We start from the raw sequence: 22,180 nt of genomic DNA, 5'->3' as shown, positions 1-22,180 counted from the left end.
CTTTGAGAATGATTGGGGCAGGGAATATGCGGATGTGCTTTATACAATTGATGTATGTATATGTATGGATTGTGATAAGAGTTGTATGAGCCCCTAATAAAATGTTTTAAAAAAAAGATAAGTAAAATAGATCCTTTGAGAAGACGCTAATAATAATACTTTATCTGTCTTAAAGAATACTAAGTTCATATTTGGGGGGAAGGTATTCATTGTATCAAGAGAATTAGGCTTAATAAAACAATTAAACAGTGGAAGAGGGAAAATGGATGATGAAAGTATTTTTTCCTTTGAAATCAATTGAATTAAACTAAGAGAAATAGGAATCTGTTTTGAATAGCATAGATATATTAAACTGAAGCCCGTGGGTAAACTGTAATGCTTTCTAAGTTCATTCCTTTCTAAGAGATTTATCAAATACCTTTTAAAAAAAAGGATTTTATTTAGTTGTTGTTGATAATATACATAGCAGAATATACATTAGTCCAGGAATTTCCATATGTTCAATATCTACACATACACACACACACACACACACACACACATGAACATTCTTTAAGTTGTGTAATCATTTCATGCTTTTTCCAGATTATCACTGCTCCATTAACATAAACTCACAGTCCCCTAAGCAACTGATTTAATTTCTAGAGTTGCTTTTGCCAATTTGATACCAGCTCAATGCTCAAGTCAAACATTCTTTACTAAATTATTCTTAGGTTTAAGAAGATCATTTTGGTTTAAGGTTTAGTGATTATTTCAGTGCAAAAGTGTCAGGGATTCAACCAGTCCCATGACTTCAGAAAAAAAAAGTTCCTTCTTTAAAAATTGTATACTCCATTCTGTGTTTTCCCTCATTTGATCAGAATTCTTCTATGGTATCTTTGATGAAAGCATTCAGTACTGTGCTCTGAAAAGGATCACATTAGAAGATTCTGAATAAAATGGGAGAAAAGTATGGAAAAATAATAACAAAATAACAGGTTTACTGGTCAGAAAGAGACAGGTTGAACCACAGGTAGTGTAGCACACAGGTTGAGGCAGAGAATTAGCTAAAGCAGTCGCATGCTGGTCTGATCACAAGAGAGCAAGAGAGACAGGGGCAGGCTGTGAGGAGCCATTCATCTTGTTGCCCTGAATAAACTCCACGCACCTGAATCAACCTGAATAAACTCCACACACATGTTCTTATTGGCCTGGTTGGCATGATAAGCCTATCACATCTTCCTTAAAATAACTTACAATTTACATGAGATATTTTATATTCAAATATTAATGTGTCAAGGCAGAGTGATAGGTGCATATCAGAAGACACTATTAGGAATGCTTATTAGATAATAATGGGAATGATGTGGATTACACTAACAGCAAATGCATACATAACACTTGCTATGTATCAGCTGTAAAACCTTTATCTAGAGTATGCATGTAATCGTCACAAAAGCCCATGAGTTATTATAATTTCCCCTGATTTATAGATGCTGAATGTGAAGTACTTGAAAATTATTTGTCCATCTTGAAAGTGGAAAAACCAAAATTGAAGGTCAGAAGAAATTGGAGGTCAACCAAGAAATTTGAAGGGACTTTGAATAAAGGAAGAGGGCGTTCTTAACAGAGTCTTCAATAGAAGGGGTCTGGTTAGACAGAATATCTCTTAGGACATGAGAAATAAGGTATTCATGTTGGCATATAGAGAAAGTGAGATTAGAAAAAGAAGCTAAGCAAGCTAGTGTTAGGTCCTGATGGCAGAATGAGTATTTTGGATGTAATGAAGTAGTCAATGGAGAAGACTTGAAGATTTTGAACAGTAGTGTTCCATAACAGAAAAATGAACTTCTGAAAGACAATATAATAGTGGAATCAGAAGAGAAAACAGATCCCCAAACCAAGAGTATTAACCATCTCTGATTAAAAGTATACAAAATGTAGTCATTTCAAAACCGCTCAAACAGTTGTTATGGTTTCATAATTGTAAGAGTTAGGAAAATGGAATGTAACAGAGCATCATTTCAGGAATTAAGAAGTAGGTTTCTTCTGGCATTCTAAATCTAACTAACTTATTGTGGCTTCCTTGAGAGTTGTGTTGAGAAGGATTCTGCAGTCATAGGGAAGAAGAGCAGAAAAGTCAGTGTCGGGGTTGGGAATAACAGCCTAAGAGCCAGCACATTGCCATCCTCCCTCTCGATGCCTAACATTGTAATGGGCATAGAAGTGTTATGGGTTGTCTTAATCCAAACTGTGCCCATCCCCAAGGTAACCCAAAGAACACACAGTGTAAAGAAAGCCTAAAAGACGGATGATATTACCAAGTACTCAGAAGAGCTGAATGTCTCAGAGCAGGGGACTTAACTTGAGCAGCAAGAGTTAGCTTTGTCCCTTCTTTCAAATGAACGCTGCATAAGGCTCTGTGTAAATGATAAAGCACATTCATGTGCAGGCTTTAAATAACAATTCATCACATCAATCTAAATCTTAAATCATAAAATATAAATATAGATGTTTTGGGGAATTTTTTTATTAATCATTTACCAGATTCTTCTTTTACCTATAGATCTCTTTTTGCTGAACTAGAAGACAAATCTATCCTTTCCTGACAGGAAATTCCCACCATTAAAGACTCTCCATCTCTCATACTCCCATGACCTGAGTTAGTTTAAACTGCAATCGGCAGTTTAATACTAAGCATGGGTCATCTATTAAAACCTTCCCGCTCTCTGCCTGAGGATCTGAGTTCCCAAGGAAGATAAAATAAATAAATAAATAAATAAATAAAATAAAACCTTCCCAAGAGAAATGCTCCTTTTTAGGTTCGAAGGCTAATTCATTAATTAAATAGCTGACATTACCCATGAACTATCAATTTTAAAAAATCAGTTTAGTGAGGGAAACTATTGATTTACAAAATGAATAAACATTAAATGAGTAACTCCAGTTAGACAACCCCTCAGTTTACCAAATTATCTCACTCCCTTTATGAACCAAGTTCCAGTTGCTTCATTCAATTCCTTAGCACTAGGTAGTGCTGAAAGGTCATTTGATAGTTGCAGTGACCTGAGAACAGAGGGAATTAGCTGTTCCTTTGATGCCATATTTGGCTCGCCTAATGAAATATAAAGATGTAATCCAAGTTCTAGGGGCAAATAGGATATTCAACTCGCTAAGCATGACTCTTAGCAATCTCATCTTTAAGAACTCTTTTGGAAACTGGTGGTAATATTCTATTTATATAGGTTAACCAATACTAAACAATTATAATTTACATTCTTGTTCTAGAGAAAATGCTTTGAAATATGCCTTCTAGTTCCGGTATATTTTATCTCCATCTGTACATGACATGCATTATAGAATCTAGTGAGAGAAGAGCAGATTATAGCAAGGGCAGTGAAATTCTACCAGAAGGCTGTGTATCTCTAAGATCCCAATACCCGAGTGAAATCTCCCAGTTTATTCCCCTGAATTAATTGGATTGATGTAGATAGAATCCCCAAATTATAGAAATTATGCATCATATTAAGATGTGAAACATGAAAAAAGGCTTACATCTTCTGATTATTGGACCATAATACATAAATAAAATAGTATCAAACTTAGTCCATTCTATGCATTTTTCATCTGTAACCTCTTATTCACACAATGGTATTCTTGGTTCTTATTAACGTTTTCTTTTTTATTTAATATTTTAAAACTTTTTATTGTGAATTAGGTAAAGGTTTATGGAGAAATATCCTAGATATACATTTTAAAATTCATGTGCATTCTGATTCAACTCAGCCACAGGCATCCCCTCAATGTGCTATCATTTAACCTCTGAGCCAATGGGACATGTTAGAGGTTGTGAGAATTATGAAAAATCTGACTCCACTCCTGTAATCCATTTGACATCTAGTGGACAAAGGGACACTGAGACAAATATCAATAAGTACAGAGAGCCTACAGTGGTACAAGTTAAACAAAATTATCGTTTTATTAGGTATGAGAGCAAAATCAGGAAGGGGAAGCAGGGAGATTGGGATGGATTCCCCATGGAAATGGAGGAAAACAAAATAACCACTATTGAATTACTCAAATAAAACCATTAGATGAATAATAACTAATAACAAACAAACAAAAAACGGCTCACTGCCTTCAGGTGGGTTCCCATTCCACAACCCACTGGACGCAAGTAGAACTGCCCCAGTGGGTTTCTAAAATGATGAAACTTTATGGGAGTAGAAAGCTTCATCTTTCTTAAGTTAGTCACCAAACTTAATCACTGATAACCAATATTCTTTAAAAATAGATTTTATCTTTTAAAATGGTATATATTTTGGAGAATATAATTTGTACCTTCAGGTGACCTTTGTTTTTGATAATGAACATCTAAATCATTCTGTTAAATGACTGAATGATGTTCCATTATCTATATGTATGTGTGTGTCATGCTTAAGTGATGCCTTAATCGATTGTTATTTATATAAGTCCAATCTTGTGCGGTGGGGGCAGTTCTATATCTACAGTTTTACATCAATTTCTGGTAGCATTTTTCTCCCATGAGCAGAGTTGGATGCACTAACTTCTACTCACCAATCCTAATACTATCTCTAATCATTCTTTTCAAGTTGTGCTCTTCTGAGAGATCCAAAGTAATAGTTACTATTATTTAGATTTAATTTCCTTCATTACTGATAAGAACATGAGTATACTTTCCTGAGCATGCTTTTTATTGTTGCCCACTAGTATTCTTATCCCCTTGTACATTGCGTTGCTGTTTGCCTATTCTTTAAATGATTTATAGCAATATTAATGCTGTTTCATGAAATTAGGGAGCTATCTGTTCTATCACTTTATAGAGATTGAGTGTATATGACCATATCCGGCACATAGACATATTCAATAAATACCACTAAACACATCAAAAATAATTTTTCCCAATTATATCTTATCATTGCTTATTGGTTTTTCTTGGGTTTATATAAAATTTAATCCAATGTTTCTTAGCATCTTCAAACAAATATCTGTTTCTGAAAAAATACAGAACTTGCATCTCTATGTGAAAAAATTATTTTAATACATTTTAATTGGGAACCTAATGCTTCACAATCTTCCCTGAGAGAGGATGAGGGTGAGTGAGGGTGATGTGGGTTCATGCCAAGATACTTCTTACAAGATAGTCAAATTGCTTAACATTTTTGAGCCTGAGATGTCTTATCTGAAATTTAGACTAGTAATCAGGAGAAAGATGGTTTGCTTTTGACCACTCCCTCTTCTCCCCATGGACAATTCCTGTTTTAATGTTTACGATAAAAATTAAAAACATCCTTTGGAAGAGTTTGTCTTTGGGTCACGTTTTAGAGCTCCATCTGGTTTTAGCTATTGGAGTCGGCACCACGCCAAGGTGACAGCATGTACAATAGAACTAAATGCTACCGTGGTGTCCCATGGGTGGCTGCGGGGTGGGTCGCTGTGCTCCATAAGGTTTTAGTGTCAGGCTTTCTGATCGCTAAGCTTTTCCTCTATTACGTCTTAGTATGGAAGCCTGGGTGAAATCTCCTCACTTATCATAACAACACATAAACTGCTACATGAACTGAACATGAGCTATACTGGCTGGAAAAATCTAGAGCTTTGTATGGTTGGGAGAATTCCACCAGTGCCTCGTCCTCACACTAAAATATAAAAATACTCACCAATCCTTTGTTCTAATGTAATAACTATAGTTTTATTGTTAATATTTAGCTTTGCTGTAATATATTTTGATATGTTATAAGGTAGGGGTATCAAAGTTAATTAGCAATGTATTCTAAATATCTCTTTTGTCACTCAACAGTACTTCAATATTTCTAGAATGATTTCTAAAAAACACTGGCAGTACAACAAAGCACTTTTCTATGACCTTCATAGCTAGGGTCTTGTAATACCAACAAAATGATTGACTGGGCCACAATTTTGCAGGAGCTTGGTTGATTATTATATAAATAGCCATTTGAAGATTGACTGATTTTTTATCTACTGAGAGGATTGGTCACTTCATGGTCCTGCTGGGAGGGCCAAACACAAAACAAAATGAAAAAGAAGCATACTCACTTCCGTTGAGTCAATGCTGACTCATAGCGACCCCATTATGAGCTTCCAGCTACTTGTGGGAGTAGAAAGCCCAGTCTTTCTCTCCAGAATCTCCTGGTGGTTTTGAACTGCTGACCACACAGAACAGAACCCTATAAGTAATCACTGCACCACCAGGGCTCCTACTCCAAGGGCAATGTCTTAAAATTGACTAGGAATTTGTTAATATAAAGGTCAATCCTATAGAAGCTCTGGGGGACCTCACTACCAACAGGAAGAGTCTGGAGCAGAGCATGTCTTTTGGACAGAGAACCCCTGAAATGAGAACCTCCTAGATCCAGAAGAGAGCTTTAAGACTGTATGGAGATGGCACAAGATGAAGAGAGGTGGCTAGGATGACCTGGCCAGCCAGCAAAGACAGCTACCTACCGTGGGCTTGCCAGGTCATAGAGAGAGATGAGAACCTCTGGGTAAGAGATGTGCCAAGAGAATCAGATTGTGCCAGGCACTTATCAGCAGAGCTTAGGAACTGAACCCTTTGCCTGTCCAGGGCAGAAACCGAGCATGCCTCATGCATGGATCTCATCACCCCACCCCAGAAGAGCCGAAGGCGGGAGCCCTCAGGGGTCTTGGACGCTCATGTCCAGATAGCAGGGTGGTACTGCGAGCATGTGAGAGCCAGCAACCGAGGTCTAGAAGGGCCAGGGAGTGAGGCTCTGGAGATCCTGGCCAGGAGTCTTCTCACCAGGGGGGTAAGATCCAGTGAGGCTCAGGGGCAGAGCGGAATCCTTGGGAGTCATATAGGCAACCGGGTGTAGCTAGAGGCAGTATTGATGTGAAGATAGCATTGGACCTGAAGCACAGCATGTCTGCCCAGACACATAGATGTGGGTAATTTGGGGAAGGTTTTCCCCTCTGAGAATCTGTAATTGTTTATCTGTATGTGAAAGTTGGACATTGAATAAGGAAGAGTGTTGAAGAATTGGTGCATTTAAATTGTGGTGCTGGAGAAAAATATTGGGAACTGCTAAAAGGATAAACTTATCTGTATCAGAAGAAGTAAGGCCAGAGTGTCCCTGAGAGGCAAGGATGGCAATACTTCGGACATATTGTCAGGACGGACCAGTCCCTGGATATGGACATTCTATTTGGTAAAGTGGAGGGGTGGCACAAAAGAAGGACCTCGATGAGGGGGGTTGACACAGTGGCTGCCTCCATGGGCTCTGGCAGAGGCACAATGCTGAGGCTGGAGCAGGACCGGGTAGTGCTTCATCCTGTTGTGCATAGGGCCACTGTGCATCAAAGTCAACTTGATGGCACCTAAGAATAACAATAATTGTTTACAATTTGCTTTCCATAAATGATGATATTGACTTTCATTTTACCAACACTGAGTCTCCTGTGTCTGACCCAATCATAGATGAACGTAGCATCCCTGGAATAATCGGTGCCAATGAGTGTACATGCCTCATTCTAGCAGCATCATGGCTGACTGGAAGTTTAGGGTACAGTTTATCTGAATGTTCAATTTTATAGGGTTTTATATATACTTTTCCCCACATTTCTATCTATCTGTCTGTCTGTCTATCTATCTATCTAGTCTTTATTCTTATGCTGTGATTATGAATTAAAATAATGTTGCAATTTTGATTGATTAGTATTGACATTTAAAATATTTTTGTAATCTGCCAATTCACATATTACATTTTTCATAAATTCATTTTAATATTTTTGTCAATTCATTATTTGAGAAATTTCAAGTATATAATAATTATAACAACACATTATACTCATATTTATAACTTTAGGGATAAAATTACTCTCTTTGTTTAATATTTGACCTCTAGAACACTTCAATATTGTTTATCAAGCCTTAAACTCTTTCTTCACTTCTTTTCATTTAAGAAACACTGAGCATATTCTCCTGACCCCCTCTTTTTTTTGGTTTTTTTTTAAATTTTAGGTCTTGGAACATTTCATTAGAATACTTCATTTTGTCTTCTCAATCTGCCCTTTGAAATCTTTTGTTCACCGGTTTTACTTCATTATTTCTTCCTCTTGTTTTAGCTTCTCCATACTCTATCTAAAGTAAGTTCCAATGGTTTATTTAGAGCAAGGCTCAAAGTTCTAGCTAGCACACATTTTAGAGTCTCCTCCTAACATTGATTTTGGGAAATTTGATGGCACATTGGCTATGAGTGAGGCTTCTAAGTGCAAGGTCAGTAGTTCAAAACTACCAGTCACTCCTCAGGAGAGAGACATGGGGCTTTCTACTGTGGTAAACAGTTGGTCTCAGAAATTCACAGGAGAAGTTCTAGTTGTCAGTAAGTTTGGGTTTAAGTCCTTCCTTCTTTCCTCCCTCCCTTCCTTCCTTCCTTCCTTCCTTCCTTCCTTCCTTCCTTCCTCCCTTCCTTCCTTCCTCCCTTCCTTCCTTCCTCTCTTCCTCCCTTCCCTCCTCCTTTACCAATCTTTTGGTTTCCTCATATATGATGCTCTTGGTATAATCCAGGCAGCCATGTTCTCTGTTGTCAAATCTATGCTTGGGTGGTCTCTAAATTTAGGTGGGATAGACATCAAGTTGTATTTGGACACTTGTAGCCGTGTTTTCATTTTCTTCATTTTGAACTTGCATGTGAGTGATTGATGGTCTGTTCAGCAGTCAGTCCCTTGCTCTTCCTTGATTTTGATCTTCTTTGCTGTCTATTTCTACAGATCTGACCTCATCCAGCGAAGTTCACGTGTATAGTCACTGCTTATGCTGATGAAAATATGGTATTGCAAGTAAAATGATGGTGGTTTAAAAAAATTCTATCAAGTGGATCCTGGCATAATTTCTATCACTGAGGCCATGTTTCCCAACTATCATTCCTTCTTGGTTTCTATCTACTCATCAATAATTTTCAATGCAGCTTGATTACATACTTGACCAATTCAGACTGCAGATGTTGATTTAAAAAAAAAACTTTAATTTCCTCATCTTTGGCACTGGTTTGTGCATATATTTGAATTATAGTCATATTAACTGGTTTTCCTTGCAGTCATATGGATATTATCCTTTATAGACAGTATTTTACTTTGAAACAAATATATCTTTAAACGTTCTTTTAATCAAGGAATAAAATGGTATTCCCCTTTACTTTGTCATTAACATAGATAATATGAATATATGATTTAAAATAGCCAGTATCAGTTTGTTTCAGCTAACGAATGGCAAGAATATCTCTTTATCACTCCATCTCATTCCTGATGACTTCCAATTTTCTAGATCCATATTTTATACATTCCATGTTCTTTTTATTGGTGAGTTTATACAGCTGTTTCTTCTCATTCTGCATTGTCTCATCAGGAAGTGAAGATCCCCAATTCTTTGTCCCATCACATCATTAAGAGTGATTCTTCTTTGAGAAAGCAGTTCTTTCCCTTGAGTTCCTTCCAACTTCAGGGACTCATCTCCTGAGACTCGATCAGACAATAGTCCACTGATACGCAAAAGGTTTTCAGTGGCAGTTTTTCAGGAAGGGAACTGGTAGGCCCTCTGTGCTAGTCTGGCTATCCTTCTTTCAAGACAGATTTGTTGTTCTTCCGTCAGTCCATAGTATGTTCAATATTCTTCACAAAAACCATCATTCAGAGGCATCAATTTTTATCCAGTGTTCCTTATTCATTGTCCAACCTTCACATGGCTGTGCAGCGATTGAAAATACCATAGCTGGTGTCAGGCACCCCTTGATCATAAAAATAATATATTTAACACTTTATAGAGGTCATGTGCAGCATATGTCCCCCCCAAATGTACTACATCATTTGATTTCTTGACTGCTGTTTCCATAAGCATTGGTTGTAGATCCAAGGAAAATGAAATCCTTGACAATTTCAATCGTTACTCTATTTATTTTTGTATCATCTATGGGTACAGTGGTGAGGATCTGTTTTCTTTACGTTGAGATGTAATCCCTACTGAAACCTGCAGTCCTTGATTCTCAACAGCAAGCGCTCTAAGCCTTCCATACTTTAAGAAAGCAAAATTGTGTCTCTTGCATCTTGCAAATTGTTAATAAACCCTCTTCCAACTCTGCTGTCTCATTCTTTTCCGTATAGTCCAGTTTCTTGGATTATTTGCTCAGCATGCAGTTTGAATAAGTATGGTGAAAGAATACAGCCCTAACACCTACTTCTGTGATTTGAACCATGCCCTATTAGCTTGTTCTGTTCCAAAGACTCCCTCTTGATCCATGCACAGGTTCCGCATGAGCACAATGAAGTGTTCTAGAATTCCCATTCTTCTCAATGTTATCCATATATACTTTGTTATGTCTCAGTAGCTTAGCGTAATATATCCAACTAACTAATAGAGCCTCCTCAAAACAACTTTTCTGAGAGCCCGGGGGGGAATAGTAATTAAAGAATTGGCCTGTTAATTGAAACATCACCAGTTCAAAGCTCCCAGCTTCTTCAGACAAGAAATATAAGCTTTCTGCATCCATAAAGATTCACGACCTCAGAAACTCACAGTGGAAGGTCTACCCTGCCCTATAAGGTGGCTACGAGTTGGTAAGGAATGTATAGAAGTGAGGTTGATTTGTTATTTTGCAAAAACTTCCACAGGTTTGTATAGTTTTCTATCATTAATTCAGAAATTCTTAGATACTATTTTTAATTTCCTATCTATCTTTGCCTTGAGTTGTTATTTACATTTTATATTGTTAATTAACTTTCTGAATGTGCATAGCATTTTCTTTCCAAATATGTAAGTTTCCTAAAGGAAAAGAATCTTTTCTTAGGCATTTTTATATTAACTGATAATTTTTAGTGTTGTTCCTTAGATACAGTTCCTTATATATTTATGATTTGGAGTTATATTGTGATTTCTATCATTGTTCTAGTTGTTTATAATTTAAGGTTCTGTTTCCAATGATATAATCATTTCATTTTTTTATACCAACATTAAAATGAAAGAAATGAAAGCTTGCTATTTCTTTAAAAAATAAACCTTATTCTTAGTTCTTTAAAACCTTTGAAAATTACAATAATGAGGTGGTAGTTACTATTGAATGGACTCTGATTCTTGACTTTATGTGTATCAGATGGAACCATTGCCCTGTTTTACACCATGCTTACAATTTTGGTAAATTTGAGACTGTCGTTGTCATCGCCGTGTCAATCCATCTCATGGAGAATTTTCTTTGCTTTCACTTACCCCCGACCTCATCAAACATTCTGTCCTTTACTAGTGATTGGTCATTTCTGTCCAAAGTAAGCAAGATAAAATCTTACCAGGCTAGCCTCTAAAAAGTAGTCTGTTCACATATCCTTGAAGCCTAAATTGTTCATTATGCTGCTCTTTTATTTTTGTTAGATGCCATCAAGTTGGTTCCAACCCAGAGTGATACTATGTATAGCAGGGTGAAACACTATCCAGTCTTGTGACATCTGCATAATTGTTCTGATATTTGGACCAATTGCTATAGTCACTATATCAATCCATCTCATTGAGAGTCTTCCTCTTTTTCACCACCTCTCCATTTTACCAAGTATAATGTCCTTCTCCAGGGACAGTCTCTCCTGAAAACATGCCCAAAGTGTGTGAAACTAAACCTCAATAGCCATGCCTTCAATAGTGTTTTGGATGTACTGTTTTCAAGACAAATATATTGGTTCTTTTGGCAGTCCACAGTGCTTTTTATATCCTTCTCCTACACCATAGTTCAGATGCATTGATTTTTATTTAGTCTCATATTTAATACCCAACTTTCACATGCATATGAGACAATGGAAAATACCCATGGCTTGGGTGGAGCACACCTGATTACTGAAAATAACACTCTTGCATTTCAGTACTTTAAAGAGGTCTGGGCAGCAGATTTACCTAAAGCACTGTGTTCTTTGATCTCTTTACTGCTGCTTCCATGAACATTGATTGTGGATCCAAGCAAGACAAAATCCTTAACAACTCCAATCTTGGTACCAAGGTTTTTTACATACAAAGCAAATTCTCTGATCATTTGCTCAGCATACAGATTGAATAAGTACGTGAGAAGATTCAGCCCTCACCTACCTTGATTTTATTCCCCATGTAGTAGTCCCTCATTCTGTTCTGCATGAGCACAATAAAGTCTTCTGGAATTCCCCTTCTTCTGAAGAATATCCTTAGTTTATTATGATCCACACTGCTGAAATTTTTGGCATAGTCAATGAAACGCAAATAAGAATCCTTCTAGTATTCTTTGCTTTCGACCAAAATCCATCTGAGTTCAGCAATGTTATCCTTTTTGCCAAGTCCCCTTCTAAATCCAGCCTGAACCTCTGACGGCTCCTCATCAATGGTCTGCTTCAAATTTGGTAGCACGATCTTCAGCAGACGTTTACTTGCGTGTGCTACTATTGATATCGCTCTATAGTTTTTCCATTCTGTTGGGCCACCTCTCTTTGGCATGGGTACAAATACAGATCTTTTCAGTCTGGTAGCTGTGTTCCAAATTTCCTGACATAACTGAATAAGTGCTTTCAGTGCTTCACTAGCTTATTGAAATATTTCCATTGGCATCCCATCCATTCCTAGAGGCTTATTTTTGACTGGTGCTTTCAGTACAGCTTGACCTTCTTCCTTCAGTCCTGTTGGTTCTTGTTCATAGACTGCCTCTTAAAATGGCCGAGTGCTGACTGGTTATTTTCAGTGCAGTGACTCTGTGTTCTTTCCATCTTCTCTTGTTACTTCTTCCATCATTATAAAATATTTTGACCACAGAATCTTTCAAGATTGCAACTCAAGGCGTTCTTGAGTTCTTTCGGTTTCAGGGACACTGCGCGTGTTCTTCCCTTTTGGTTTTCTAATTCTAGATCTTTGTATACTATATTATTTTTGTATTATTTAGTGACCCTTTGAAATGATATATTCTGCTCTTTGACTTCATCCTCTCTTTGCTCTCACTATGATTAAAAACAAGTTTCAGAGTCTCTTCCGACATCCGCTTGATATTTTCTTTCCTGTCTTTGTAATGACCTTTTGCTTTCTTCATCAATGTTGTTCTTGATGTCTTCTCACAGCTCATTGGGTCTTCTGTCATAAGTGTTCAATGAGTCAAATCTCTTCTTGAGATGTTCTCAAAATTTGGGTGGGATTTACTGAAGGTCATATTTTGGGTCATAGGGACTTGTTTTAATTTTCTTCTATTTCAATATATGAGCTTATGTATGAGCAATTTGATGATCTGTTCCATAGTCAGACCCTGGCCTGGCTTTAGTTGCTGATATTGAACTCATCCATCATCTCTACCCACACAGGTATTCAAGCTGATTTCTGTGTATCTGGAGACGTCCATATATACAGTCACATTTTGTGTTGTTGAAAAAGAGTATTTACTATGAAACATGGGTCTTGCAAAGTTCTAGCATGCAGTCTCTCACTTTGTTTCTATCACCAAATCGTGTTTTCCAACCACTATTCCTTCCTCTTTGTTTCCAACTTTTCCATAGGAATCACCAGTAATTAACAATGCATCTTGACTGATTGATAAGTTTCAGACAGAAGATACTACTAAAATTCTTTAATTTCTTCATCACTAGCTTTAGTGGTTGGTACATAAACTTGAGCAATGGTTGTATTGATTAGATTTCTTGCTTGTGGATAGATATTATGCTATCACAGTCAGCACTGGACTCCAAGATAGATCTTGAGACGTCCTTTTGGACCATGGATGCAATATCATTCCTCTTGATTGTGTCACTCCCACATAGCAAACCATATTCTTTTCTGATTCAGAATGGCAAATCTTAATCAATTTAAGCTCCCCGAAGCCTATATCATCCTTTATGCATTCCAATTAATTTGAACAACTTCAAATTTCCTAGAGTCATGCTTCATACATTCCAAGTCACAATTATTCATTGATGTTTGCAGATTTTTTTCTGATTCTGAGTTGTGCCCCAACAGTAAAGGAAGATCCTGAAGGTTTTACTCCTTTTGTGTCTTAATCTTTCAGCTCTTTCTCAGTTCAACATTGAGCGCATTCATCTTCTGGCCTTGTCGTCGACAATGCCCCAAGTCTATTCATTAGGTTTTCAGTAACTGAAAATGTTTCCATGCTTTCCACAGGTCATCTTCTTGTCTGTCTGTCATACTTTGGTTGCTTATGTGTTGTTGTGATACAGAAAGCTCTGTCACTGGGATCTCACATAACAGCAGCATCACTCAAAGTGAACAGGTTTCAACCAAGCTTCTTTATTAAGAACAAACAAAAAGACAGTGTAGGCTGTCTACTTCAGAGGAATTAGCCAATGAAAATCCTATGGGTTATTCTGGTAGACCATGGTATCTTCAACAGTCCTCTCCAACATAACAATTCAGATGGGTCAATTCTCCTTTGGTCTTCATTTCTCTTCATCTAGCTTTCACTTGTAAATAACATGATTAAAGGAGAGTAATTTGGGTCAGATGCTATTTAATCATAGAAGTGATATCTTTTAACTTTTTAACATTTAAAACGGATCTTTTGCCGTAGATTTTTTTCATGCAATATAAGGTTTGATTTCTTGACTATTGCATCTATGGGCATTTATTGTCAATTCAAGTAGAAGGAAATTCTGGGCAACTTCAATTTCTTTGCCATTCATCATGTATTACTCCAGTTGTGAGGATTTTTGTTTGATGTTCAGGATTAATTCATATTGAAGGCTTTAGTCTATGACCTTCATCAATAAGTTCTTCAAATGTATTTGACGTTGGTAAACAAGGTTATATCATGCAATCCTGCCTTAAATAGTGCTATGGAGATGAAATTTTATGAATAAAAATGGTCTTAGAGAAATCCTAAATAGAACATATGCAACTAACTTCAATAGACCTCTGGTCATGCAACGGGATTTTATTCCATGACAGAAAAGCAGACCTAGCAGAGAATGTTTAGTAAGGGTACACGGACACATCAGAATATAAAATAGAATTTTTGTCTCAAATGGGACAAACACACAAGTTTAGATTTACTTCACAAAGGCTTTGGCCACATGGAATTACATCTTGAAGTTTAAAAAAATGATTTCATGGTTAAGTCTGCTTCCTGACTTCAGGAGAGAAGTGCTCAAGGCCTGGTGCTTGAATCACTTACATAGACAGCTCTGCAGAGCTAGGAATTTAGAAAGAAACCAAGATTTCTCTGAATGGCACTGAGTTCTCAGGAAGCTAGATCTGACTCAGGGGTCAGAGACTTCCCATTGACTCTTGCAGGGTTTCTTAATTTGAAAATGTTCACAAAGACCATATGAGCAACTTATAACAACAACTATCTTTATGTGGGCATGGGAGGCAGGGAAACATTAAAAACTTAGCTGCAAATCAAATTAAAAATAATGAAATGGTTCCATGAACTTTTTGAAGTCCCATACTGAGTCTTGCCAAATCAATACATGAAAGTCCCAAAGCTTTTGGTCCACAATCAATGCTCATGGAAGTAGCCATTGAGACATCAAAGGATGTAACACATCAATCAGCCAAATCTGCTACACAAGGTCTCTATGATGTGTAAAGAAAACAAGGATGCCACGTGCCTGACCCAAGTCATGATATTTTCAGTTTCCACAAAGGCATGTAAAAGCTGGACAATGAATAAGGAAAACTGGAGAAAAATTGATGCATTTGACTTATGGTGTTGGCCACGGATATTGTGGACCTCCAGAAGGATGTAAAATATGTATGGCTTGAATGAAGTACAACCATAATATTCTTTAGAATCAAGGATGATGAGACTTAGTATTATGTAATTGGGGAAAGTTGTTAGAAGAAACAGTATCATGCTTGGTAAAGTAGAGGGTCAGTGAAACAGAGAAAGTCACTCAATGAAATAAACTGACCCAGTGGCGGCAATGGGCGGAAACCCAACAATTGTGAGGCTAGTGCAGGACTGGGCAGTTCTGTTCTGATAGACATAGTTCGCTGTGAGCCACAACCTGACAACAACTACACACACATGTAAGTAAAACTGTATTGCTATGAAATGATAGCAACGTTTATTAAGCAAAACTCAAAAATGTGAAGCTATTCTTTCTCCATTTAATGAATACACATATGAAGGTTGTCTTCCCATCTCTCTAATTCAGGAGTGCTCACACTTTGTCAGCACGTAAGCTACTTATAAAAGGATCAAGTCAAAATGATCTAACTACAAAAATGCAAAACATGTATGTATTTATTACATTTATTCATAAATACATTGAGAATTCTTTATATGTACAATGTAGGTTTATGTACCTTGCATAAAACATGAGTCCATATTGCACAACACAACACAATTAACTATGTTAACTATGTTAACACAATTAACTATGTACATTTTTTGTCCTTACCTGAATTTACTCAGATGACTTGCACTGAATGGAATGAGCCAAGGATGCATAGTCCAGACAGTAGCTGCTGACACCCAGCCTCAAGCACACTTCCCAATGAGCATCAGTCATGGTGGATAGGTACTTGGACTAAATGATGTTTATGTGGGAAAAGGCTGACTCAAGTAAATAAGTAGAACCGAATAATGCAGTCAAGGAGGAAGCACATTTTCTCATGTTTGGGTACTTTCCCTCTGCGAGTAAGTTCCAGAACTGTTCTGTTCGTGCACTCTGGACTTCAGCTGAATGTCGGCTTGTAGTGTCAAAATCTGCCATTCCTTATGGAAGTGATACGTTTTTGTTTTCTGACTTGGTCCAGCTCCCCCACTCATTTTAATACCCTTTCTTACCTTTAAAAACGAGGTCTAAAACTTGGCAATAACTTTGCTTGTCAGTTTTGCTGCACTCAGTGCGGTTGTTTGTGCATGCATTTGACACCTAACATTGCATCTGATTGGCTGCGCTGTATATCAATTAAGTGACGGGATTGACGATAGGCCTACCTCTATTTTTTTAATGCCATGTGATCTACCCACACTATATTTGTGATCGACATATTGAACACCCCTGCTCTAATCCTTCCCAAAGGTTACCTGATGGGTTAAGAGTTGGGCTGTTAGCCAAAAGATTAGAAGTTTGAATCCTCTGTCAGGGAAAAATGAGACTTTCTGCTCCAGTAAAGATGCACAGCTTCAGAAACCCAGAGGGGCATCTCTGCCCCTTCCATTGGGATGTTATGAGTTGGAATTGACTTGATGGCAGACAGCTTGTTCTTTTGAACAATTCTTCACTGATCTACACCACTTCAAAATGGCAGTTTTAGCATCCTTAAGGAACTCAAGTTGTTTTCTTTCCTTTGGAATAAAACTGCATTAAAAATGTGCTGAAAAACTTGGCTTACAGAAAGGTCACGTGGAAGAGATGAGCCAGTCAGGGTGCAGTGTAGCAATGATGAAACACACAACTTTCCTCTAGTTCTTAAATGCTTTACCCACCCCCCCACCCCCGCACCCACTGTCATGAACCCATTTCTACCTTAGAAATCCGGCTAGACCAGAGGATGTACACTGGCACACATTGGAACTGGAAACACAGGGAATCCAGGGCAGATGATCCCTTCAGGATCAGTGGTGAGAGTGGTGATACTAGGAGGTGGAGGGAAGGTGGGGCAGAAAGGGGGAACCTATTATAAGGATCTACATATAACCTCCTCCCTGGGGGACAACAGAAAAGTGGGTGAGGGGAGACGTCAGGAAGTGTAAGCTATGACAAAAATGATAATAATTTATAAATTATCAAGGCTCATGGGGAAGGGTGGAGCAGGGAGGGAGGGGAAAAATGAGGAGGTGATACCAAGGGCTCAAGTAGAAAACAAATGTTTTGAGAATGATGATGGCAACAACTTAGCTTGACACAATGATGATGGCAACAACATGTGCTTGACACAATGGATGCATGCATGGATTGTGAGAAGCATGTATCAGTCCTCAAAATGATTTTAAAAAATTTTAAATGATCTTGGGGAAAAAACTCGGCTTACACACAAGTGTACATGACATATATAGAACAAAAGAAGTCTGAAGGAGCAAGGTCAGGAGTCTAGAGTGGATTGGATAAGTTACCCAACAAAATTCTCATAGGACAGCCCTTGCTATCCTTGAAGAATGAGCAGGTGCATTGTTATGATGTAATATGTATATATATATAAATGCAAATTTCCTGGCCATTTTCTCACAAAACAGTTTTCTATTTTATTAAAACATCTCCCTACTATTCCCCTGTGATCGTCTTGTGTCTTTACAGAAAATCTGTCAAGATTATCTCTCTGGAACTAAAAAAGACAGTTGTCATAACCATCTGCCCCTTCTTCCCTGCTCTGAATTTAACTGGTCCCTCAGATCCCCTGGTAAATCATGGTTTTGATTGGACCATCTTTCTGAGTCATATTAGTAAATCCAAGACTGGTTCCAGGTGGTGACTTGTTCCATAACATTGTCTTCATTCGTTTAGCTCTTTGACCAGGCTGATCTTTATGAAACACTTCTGTCATTCAGTGCTGAAAACGTGCTGAGGCCAAGATGTTCACTTAAAATCAATAAAGCTAACCCACGTATAATCAAACTACAGTTGGTATTGCACAAATAGTAATAAAACAGCTCCCACCAGTTTCTGGACCTTTAACCATAGTTTCTTATTTAAGGTTGACAATCTTTGCTCCTTGGGTTGGTCTTCAAGGTCTTCTCAACCTTCTCAAGATACTTGATTCGTCTGAAAACTTATTACAATGCTTCAATGATTTGGGAAGAGGTCCACTTAGACATGTTAGAATTTTAGTATTAGCCTAACCTCAAAAATCATTCTCCTATTTTTTCCTTATGGAAAAAAATATCATTTTTTCCCCTAGACAACCTAATGAGACGAAGATAAGTGATTTACTAAGAGAATTTGTCTGCAGTTGTCACCGATCACAGAGACATGTTGAAACACATTTTTTGTTTGCTTGGTTTTGTTAGTAGGATCTTTTTTGATTCAGAAAAAAACAAACAAACCCCAAACCAAGTTTTCCAACCACACACAGGAGGGGGAATGTGTAGGGGGGAAAGGTCTGTCCATCTAGCCCCAGCCCCACCCCATATGTTTTTGGCAGCAATAAGGGGTGTGAGGTAACGTCCCCCCCCCCAAAATGGTGTATGTGTGAGTATAGGAAGGAGGGGTCAAAAGCAGTGGGCAGTGTTAGGGAAGGGGAAGACAAGGTCCGTACTGGGAAGGCCGCAGGTGGGAAACCGTTTCACCACATAGCATTCCTTGTTGATCAAACCACCGTGGACCCCTTCTCTGCCCATCAGCAGAACTAGGATCTTGGCAGTCATGGTGACAGTGATATTAAAGGTGGGCGCTCTGCCAGTCCTCTTGGTGCGAAGAGCCGTGGTGCATTCCCCGCCCAGCGGTCAGCAGCAGTGGGTCCCGGATCACAGAACAGTGCTGGCCCCCAAGTGTCAGCCACATTAACCGGGTTTTGGCAACAAGAACTCTAACCTCGGCTGGCATGAGGTTGAGGAAGGTGTTCCCCAGGACAATGGCCCATACAGAGGGTTAGTCCTCATAGCCCACGATGGCCTAGCCGATGGCCGTGTCCAGACAGGTCCCTTTCGCAGTGAGGCTGGCCATACAGGCGGTCCACCTGGCCATGGCATTGTAACGGGGGCTGCTTCTCAGTGCTTGGGTTGGGGACACGGGCTGAGCAGGCTCTGTCTCAGGCACTTAGCCGGACCACGCCTCTGCTAGCTGTCAATATATTTGCTTTTTTTAATTGACTAGTACATGCATGAACTAGATAGAGCAATAACTTTGGACTTACCTTCATGTTTCACATAGTTTTAATTATTAAATATATATTTATATCATCATTTTCATATATAGAACTCACTTAACTTATAAGAGGTACAGTTTATTGATCTTTTTGGCTATTAGTTATTTAGGTACCTATGGCTTACAGAGGAACAAGTAATTAACCATCTATTTAATTTCTTGTGTATTGTATCTTTCAGCAAGGGTTGCTAGTAAGTATTTCTTTTAAGAGAAAAACAATTATTTAGTTGTAAAATTTAATAGATTAGCTGAAATCTAAATTTAGGTTTCACTTGGAAGGACCGTCGTAATTTGAGTAACTATAACTGATTTAGTCAGTTAGTTGCTGTTTTGTACAGAGTAGTCTATTATCTATTAGGCTATATAAATTAATTCACTAACTGCATGAGGTTATTTAGTTATCCCTAATAAGAGCTTAAAGGTTTCCGGATTTAAGGCTTTTTAAAATATTGATTTATTATATCCTTTTTATTTCCTTTACCATCTCTCTGCTATCTTGTAGAAAGTCTTCCTCCCCGTTATTTCCATTTGTAGTGCCACCTAGTGTTAACAATTTATCTGCGCTTGAAAATCTTACCCAGAAATTCGTGCCAGGTAATAAAAACCAAACCAAACTTGCTGTGAACTCCCTTCCTGCTCAGACTCGGAACAGCCCCTAGGGCAGGGTGGAAGTGCACTGTAGGTTTCCATGGCCGTCATCTTCGTGTAAGCCGATTGCCACATCTGGCCCCCTTTGGAGTGGCTGGGGGTCGAACTACTGACCTTTTGTTTAGTAGTTGAGTGCTTTGACCACTGTACCACCAGGACTCTTTTCAGAGAAATGGAGCTCACTGCCATTGAGTCCATAGGCCCAAATTTTAGAACTGTGTCTAACTATTTAAAAACAAAATAGCAGATAATTTAAATAAAATATTTACCTGATAAGGAGAAATCCAAGATAATTATTTATTTTAACATTAATTCCTAAAAGAATACTTGCTTCTTGTTCTTCTTCCTTTTTTGAAAAAAAGAACACTTATCACTCAGTGGTAAGAAAGCTGTCAATCAACTTAAGTCTTCTTTTAAGTGTCATCTTAATCAGCAATACAATTTCTGGAAACATCTAAATACAGTAAAACATGTGAAACTTGTCAGAGAAGGAAACTACAATATTTTCCACTAATAGAGAGTGATAGAAAAATGGTATATTGGGAGATCAAAAAAAACGAAAATGGTGGGGAAAAGCGACACTGGTAAGTTCTGGCTTTCACAAGTTTCACTGGTTTGTTTTGGCAACTTCCCATCTTTTCTGTGGCTGACACTTCTAGATATTATTTTGTTTGGGATGCTTTAAGAATGATATAAAACCTATGCAACACACACACACACACACACACACACTGCCATCAAGTCGATTCCAACTCATAATGATTATATAGGACAGAGTAGAACTGCATCAGATGGTTTCAGAGCTGCCCATCTTGATGGGAGCAGACAGCCTCATCTTTCTCCAATGTACCACGTGTGACTTTGAACCGCTGACCTGGTCGTGAGCATGCCATCCTGCAACCCTCTAGATTACCTGCTCATAAATGACTAATAATGCTGAAAACATCTTACAGGGTTAGCTTAATTACAACTTTGGCTTTGTTTTTCTCCAAGTTCTCTCAGTCCTGTGATCCATCCCTACATAAATTTTGTCCTCTGGCATCTTCCCGCGGGTGATAATGGCCTATTATTAATTCTAGTTTACCGAACCTGCCGCCAGCATTACAGAGCTATAGAAAGTTACTCTTTCCCTCCCACTGAGCAAAGGACTTGGCAGGTGTTCACTCTGATTGGACCAAATTACGTCCTGTGCTTTATCGCAAGATTGAATCGGGAGAATAGGGTTATGTGGAATGGTGTATGTCAATCAGAAGCTGCAGTTGGAATAGAACTGAGATCAGTCACAGCCAACTTCTGAAAGGCTCAGGACTATTAACATCAACTGACCCAGTTGATTCGGGCACACGGTGATCCTGAAAGATAGTGTAGAGCTGGTCCAGAGGGCATCCTGAGCTGGAAGCCTTTACAGAGCAGGCTGCTTCACCTTTCTCCCAGGGCGAAGCTGGGGGAGTCACGTCACCAACCTTTTAGTTAGCAGCTCAGTGCTTAAACCACTGCACCACAGGGGCTTCTGGATTTTGCTAGGAGGAGGTAAGTGGATACAGTACTATACTCATTTCTAAATCCCGATTAATCTTGCTAATCTGTGAACAGGTCATTCATTCAATAATAGCTTATTTACCTTGCCAAATAAGCAATGCATGGGGCTTCATGCAAAGTAACTGCTCAATTTTTAAAGAATTAAGTGAAAGAGACATGAAAAAATACATTCAATAGTGGTTCTATGCTATGACTTTAAATAAAATATAAATAC

General features: G+C 38.1%; 1 pseudogene; it reads right to left on the bottom strand.

Annotated features, from left to right (window-relative positions):
- Positions 1-19,143: 19,143 nt before the first annotated feature.
- LOC142452394 (profilin-1 pseudogene) lies at positions 19,144-19,599 on the bottom strand (annotated as a pseudogene).
- Positions 19,600-22,180: the final 2,581 nt, after the last annotated feature.

The sequence above is a fragment of the Tenrec ecaudatus genome, chromosome 7 (genome assembly GCF_050624435.1).
Source record: "Tenrec ecaudatus isolate mTenEca1 chromosome 7, mTenEca1.hap1, whole genome shotgun sequence".
NCBI lineage: Eukaryota > Metazoa > Chordata > Mammalia > Afrosoricida > Tenrecidae > Tenrec > Tenrec ecaudatus.
Note: the sequence above shows the minus strand (reverse complement) of the source record. Positions and strands in the feature narration are given on the sequence as shown.